Source organism: Schistocerca gregaria, unplaced genomic scaffold, assembly GCF_023897955.1.
Source record: "Schistocerca gregaria isolate iqSchGreg1 unplaced genomic scaffold, iqSchGreg1.2 ptg000238l, whole genome shotgun sequence".
NCBI classification, from domain to species: domain Eukaryota; kingdom Metazoa; phylum Arthropoda; class Insecta; order Orthoptera; family Acrididae; genus Schistocerca; species Schistocerca gregaria.
Window position 1 is genome coordinate 1145027 of NW_026061750.1, and position 7084 is coordinate 1152110.

Sequence of the window (7084 nt, forward strand, 5' to 3'; positions counted from 1 at the left end):
AGGTTTTTACTACATATGAACACTTTTCACATTCTCCAATGCAACTCGGTTGCTAGTCCTCCTTTCATGCAGAATCTTAAGGTACTAGCTCATGTCCAAGGCACCAAAGCCAGCTAAAAAGTCAATAATTGATACGTAAAACTTGAATTGTACTACTTCTTACTGGCTATTACATCAACTTAGAAGCTTCATCTGTGTTCTACTATGGTGCTTTTTGTGACTCCGCATACCGCAGCACGCGACATAGCTTTGCAGACGATAAGTACAACCGTTTCAGAGAGAAGAGCGGCCAATGTGACGATCTGGCTTTAAGTCGATTCGATAACAAATGACGAAAACGGACGCATGTCTCAGGTTTTTACTACATATGAACACTTTTCACATTCTCCCGTGGAACTCGGCTGCTAGTCCTCCTTTCTTGCAGAATCTTATCGTCCTAGCTCATGTCCAAGGCACCAAAGCCAGCCAAAAAAGTCAATAATCGATACCTAAAACTTGAATTCTACTACTGCTTACTGGCTATTACATCAACTTAGAAGCTTCATCTGTGTTCTACTATAGTGCTTTTAGTGTCTCCACACACCGCAGCACGCGACATAGCTTTGCAGACGATAAGTACAACCGTTTCAGAGAGAAGAGCGGCCAATGTGACGATCTGGCTTTAAGTCGATTCGATAACAAATGACGAAAACGGATGGATTTCTAAGGTTTTTACTACATATGAACACTTTTCACATTCTCCAATGCAACTCGGTTGCTAGTCCTCCTTTCATGCAGAATCGTAAGGTCCTAGCTCATGTCCAAGGCACCAAAGCCAGCTAAAAAGTCAATAATTGATACGTAAAACTTGAATTGTACTACTTCTTACTGGCTATTACATCAACTTAGAAGCTTCATCTGTGTTCTACTATGGTGCTTTTTGTGACTCCGCATACCGCAGCACGCGACATAGCTTTGCAGACGATAAGTACAACCGTTTCAGAGAGAAGAGCGGCCAATGTGACGATCTGGCTTTAAGTCTATTCGATAACAAATGACGAAAACGGACGGATTTCTCAGGTTTTTACTACATATGAACACTTTTCACATTCTCCCGTGCAACTCGACTGCTAGTCCTCCTTTCATGCAGAATCTTAAGGTCCTAGCTCATGTCCAAGGCACCAAAGCCAGCTAAAAAGTCAATAATCGATACCTAAAACTTGAATTCTACTACTTCTTACTGGCTATTACATCAACTTAGAGCTTCATCTGTGTCCTACTATGGTGCTTTTAGTGTCTCCACATACCGCAGCACGCGACATAGCTTTGCAGACGATAAGTACAACCGTTTCAGAGAGAAGAGCGGCCAATGTGACGATCTGGCTTTAAGTCGATTCGATAACAAATGACGAAAACGGACATATTTCTAAGGTTTTTACTACATATGAACACTTTTCACATTCTCCCGTGCAACTCGGCTGCTAGTCCTCCTTTCATGCAGAATCTCAATGTCCTAGCTCATGTCCAAGGCACCAAAGCTAGCTAAAAAGTCAATAATCGCTCTTCTCTCTGAAACGGTTGTACTTATCGTCTGCAAAGCTATGTCACGTGCTGCGGTATGCGGAGACACTAAAATCACCACAGTAGAACACAGATGAAGCTTCTAAGTTGATGCAATATCCAGGAAGAAGTAGTACAATTCGCGTTTTAGGTATCGATTATTGACTTTTTGCTGGCTTTGGTGCCTTGGACATGAGCTAGGACCTTATGATTCTGCATGGAAGGAGGACTAGCAGCTCAGTTGCACGGGAGTATGTGAAAAGTGTTCATATGTAGTAAAAACCTGAGAAATCCGACCGTTTTCGTCATTTGTTATCGAATCGACTTAAAGCCAGATCGTCACATTGGCCGCTCTTCTCTCTGAAACGGTTGTACTTATCGTCTGCAAAGCTATGTCGCGTACTGCGGTATTCGGAGACACTAAAAGCACCTTAGTAGAACACAGATGAAGCTTCTAAGATGATGTAATAGCCAGTAAGAAGTAGTAGAATTCAAGTTTTAGGTATCGATTATTGACTTTTTAGCTGGCTTTGGTGCGTTGGACATGAGCTAGGACCTTAAGATTCTGCATGAAAGGAGGACTAGCACCCGAGTTTTACGCGAGAATGTGAAAAGTGTTCATATGTAGTAAAAACCTGAGAAATCCGTCCGTTTTCGTCATTTGTTATCGAATCGACTTAAAGCCAGATCGTCACATTGGCCGCTCTTCTCTCTGAAACGGTTGTACTTATGGTCTGCAAAGCTATGTCGCGTGCTGCGGTATGCGGAGACACTAAAAGCACCATAGTAGAACACAGATGAAGCTTCTAAGTTGATGTAATAGACAGTAAGAAGTAGTACAATTTAAGTTTTAGGTATCGATTATTGACTTTTTAGCTAGCTTTGGTGCCTTGGACATGAGCTAGGACCTTAAGATTCTGCATGAAAGTAGGACTAGCAGCCGAGTTGCACGGGAGAATGTGAAAAGTGTTCATATGCAGTAAAAACCTGAGACATCCGTCCGTTTTCGTCATTTGTTATCGAATCGACTTAAAGCCAGATCGTCACATTGGCCGCTCTTCTCTCTGAAACAGTTGTACTTATCGATTGCAAAGCTATGTCGCGTGCTGCGGTATGCGGAGACACTAAAAGCACCATAGTAGAACACAGATGAAGCTTCTAAGTTGATGTAATAGACAGTAAGAAGTAGTACAATTTAAGTTTTAGGTATCGATTATTGACTTTTTAGCTAGCTTTGGTGCCTTGGACATGAGCTAGGACCTTAAGATTCTGCATGAAAGTAGGACTAGCAGCCGAGTTGCACGGGAGAATGTGAAAAGTGTTCATATGCAGTAAAAACCTGAGACATCCGTCCGTTTTCGTCATTTGTTATCGAATCGACTTAAAGCCAGATCGTCACATTGGCCGCTCTTCTCTCTGAAACGGTTGTACTTATGGTCTGCAAAGCTATGTCGCGTGCTGCGGTATGCGGAGACACTAAAAGCACCATAGTAGAACACAGATGAAGCTTCTAAGTTGATGTAATAGCCAGTAAGAAGAAGTCCAATTCAAGTTTTAGGTATCGGTTATTGACTTTTTACCCTTCTTTGGTGCCTTGGACACGAGCTAGGAACTTAAGATTTTGCATGAAGGAGGACTAGCAGCCGAGTTGCACGGGAGAATGTGAAAAGTGTTCATATGTAGTAAAAACCTGAGAAATCCGTCCGTTTTCGTCATTTGTTATCGAATCGACTTAAAGCCAGATCGTCACATTGGCCGCTCTTCTCTCTGAAACGGTTGTACTTATCGTCTGCAAAGCTATGTCACGTGCTGCGGTATGCGGAGACACTAAAATCAACACAGTAGAACACAGATGAAGCTTCTAAGTTGATGCAATATCCAGTAAGAAGTAGTAAAATTCGCGTTTTAGGTATCGATTATTGACTTTTTAGCTGGCTTTGGTGCCTTGGACATGAGCTAAGACCTTATGATTCTGCGTGAAAGGAGGACTAGCAGCTCAGTTGCACGGGAGTATGTGAAAAGTGTTCATATGTAGTAAAAACCTGAGAAATCCGTCTGTTTTCGTCATTTGTTATCGAATCGACTTAAAGCCAGATCGACACATTGGCCGCATTTCTCTCTGAAACGGTTGTACTTATCGTCTGCAAAGCTATTTCGCGTGCTGCGGTATGCTGAGACACTAAAAGCACTATAGTAGAACACAGATCAAGCTTCTAAGTTGATGTAGTAGCCAGTAAGAAGAGGTACAATACAAGTATTAGGTATTGAATATTGACCTTTTAGCTGGCTTTTGTGCCTTGGACATGAGCTGGGACCTTAAGATTCTGCATGAAAGGAGGACTAGCAGCCGAGTTGCACGGGAGAATGTGAAAAGTTTTCATATGTAGTAAAAACCTGAGAAATCCGTCCGTTTTCGTCATTTATTATCGAATCTACTTAAAGCCAGATCGTCACATTGGCCGCTCTTCTCTCTGAAACGGTTGTACTTATCGTCTGGAAAGCTATGTCGCGTACTGCGGTATTCGGAGACACTAAAAGCACCATAGTAGAACACAGATGAAGCTTCTAAGATGATGTAATAGCCAGTAAGAAGTAGTAGAATTCAAGTTTTAGGTATCGATTATTGACTTTTTAGCTGGCTTTGGTGCGTTGGACATGAGCTAGGACCTTAAGATTCTGCATGAAAGGAGGACTAGCACCCGAGTTGCACGCGAGAATGTGAAAAGTGTTCATATGTAGTAAAAACCTGAGAAATCCGTCCGTTTTCGTCATTTGTTATCGAATCGACTTAAAGCCAGATCGTCACATTGGCCGCTCTGCTCTCAAAAACGGTTGTACTTATCGTCTGCAAAGCTATGTCGCGTGTTGCCGTAGGCGGAAACAGAAAAGCACCATAGTAGAACACAGATGAAGCTTCTAAGTTGATGTAATAGCCAGTAAGAAGTAGACCTATTAGAGATTTAGGTATCGATTATTGACTTTTTAGCTGGCTTTGGTGCCTTGGACATGAGCTAGGACCTTAAGATTCTGCATGAAAGGAGGACTAGCAGCCGAGTTGCACGGGAGAATGTGAAAAGTTTTCATATGTAGTAGAAACCTAAGAAATTCGTCCGTTTTCGTCATTTGTTATCGAATCGACTTAAAGCCAGATCGTCACATTGGCCGCTCTTCTCTCTGAAACGGTTGTACTTATCGTCTGCAAAGCTATGTCGCGTGCTGCGGTATGCGGAGACACTAAAAGCACCATAGTAGAACACAGATGAAGCTTCTAAGTTGACGTAATAGCCAGGAAGAAGTAGTACAATTCAAGTTTTAGGTGTCGGTTATTGACTTTTTAGCTGGCTTTGGTGCTTTGGACAAAAGTTAGGACCATAACATTCTCTATGAAAGGAGGACTAGCAGCCGATTTGCATGGGAGAATGTGAAAAGTGTTCATATGTAGTAAAAACCCGAGAAATCCGTCCGTTTTCGTCATTTGTTATCGAATCGACTTAAAGCCAGATCGTCAAATTAGCCGCTCTTCTCTCTGAAACGGTTGTACTTATCGATTGCAAAGCTATGTTGCGTGCTGCGGTATGTGGAGACACTAAAAGCACCATAGTAGAACACAGATCAAGCTTCTAAGTTGATGTAATAGCCAGTAAGAAGTAGTACAATTCAAGTTTTAGGTATTGAATATTGAATTTTTAGTTGGCTTTGGTGCCTTGGACATGAGCTGGGACCTTAATATTCTGCATGAAAGGAGGGCTAGCAGCCGAGTTGCACGGGAGAATGTGAAAAGTGTTCATATTTAGTAAAAACCTGAGATATCCGTCCATTTTCGTCATTTGTTATCGAATCGACTTAAAGCCAGATCGTCACATTGGCCGCTCTTCTCTCTGAAAAAGTTGTACTTATCGTCTGCAAAGCTATGTCGCGTGCTGCGGTATGCGGACACACTAAAAGCACCATAGTAGAACCCAGATGAAGCTTCTAAGTTGATGTAATAGCCAGTAAGAAGTAGTACAATTAAAGTTTTAGGTATCAGTTAATGACTTTTTACCCTTCTTTGGTGCATTGGACACGTTCTAGGAAATTAAGATTTTGCATGAAGGAGGACTATCAGCCGAGTTGCACGGGAGAATGTGAAAAGTGTTCATATGTAGTAAAAACCTGAAAAAACCCGTCCGTTTTCGTCATTTGTTATCGAATCGACTTAAAGCCAGATCGTCACATTGGCCGCTCTTCTCTCTGAAACGGTTGTACTTTCCGTCTGCAAAGCTATGTCGCGTGCTGCGGTATGCGGAGGCACTAAAAGCACCATAGTAGAACACAGATGAAGCTTCTAAGTTAAAGTAATAGCCAGTAAGAAGTAATACAATTCAAGTTTTAGTTATCGATTATTGACTTTTTAGCTAGCTTTGGTGCCTTGGACATGAGGTAGGACCTTAAGATTCTGCATGAAAGGAGGACTAGCAGCCGAGTTGCACGGGGGAATGTGAAAAGTGTTAATAAGTAGTAAAAACCTTAGAAATCCGTCCGTTTTCGTCATTTGTTATCGAATCGACTTAAAGCCAGATCGTGACATTGGCCGCTCTTCTCTCTGAAACGGTTGTACTTATCGTCTAAAAAGCTATGTCGCGTGCTGCGGTATGCGGAGACACTAAAATCACCATGGTAGAACACAGATGAAGCATCTACATTGATGTAATAGCCAGTAAGAAGTAGTCCAATTCAAGTTTTAGGTATCGATTATTGACTTTTTAGCTGGCTTTGGTGCCTTGGACATGAGCTAGGACGTTAAGATTCTGCATGAAAGGAGGACTAGCAGCCGAGTTGCCCAGGAGAATGTGAAAAGTGTTCATATGTAAAAAAATACCTGAGAAATCCGTCCGTTTTCGTCATTTGTTATCGAATCGACTTAAAGCCAGATCGTCACATTGGTCGCTCTTCTCTCTGACACGGTTGTACTTATCGTCTACAAAGATATGTCGCGTGCTGCGGTATGCGGAGACACTAAAATCACCATAGTAGAACACAGATGAAGCTTCTAAGTTGTTGTAATAGCCAGTAAGAAGTAGTACATTTCAAGTTTTAGGTATCGATTATTGACTTTTTACACTTCTTTGGTGCCTTGGACACGAGCTAGGAACTTAAGATTTTGCATGAAGGAGGACTAGCAGCCGGGTTGCACGGGAGAATGTGAAAAGTGTTCATATGTAGTTAAAACCTGAGAAATCCGTCCGTTTTCGTCATTTGTTATCGAATCGACTTAAAGCCAGATCGTCACATTGGCCGCTCTTCTCTCTGAAACGGTTGTACTTATCGTTTGCAAAGCTATGTCACGTGCTGCGGTATGCGGAGACACTAAAATCACCACAGTAGAACACAGATGAAGCTTCTAAGTTGATGCAATATCCAGGAAGAAGTAGTACAATTCGCGTTTTAGGTATCGATTATTGACTTTTTGCTGGCTTTGGTGCCTTGGACATGAGCTAGGACCTTATGATTCTGCATGGAAGGAGGACTAGCAGCTCAGTTGCACGGGAGTATGTGAAAAGTGTTC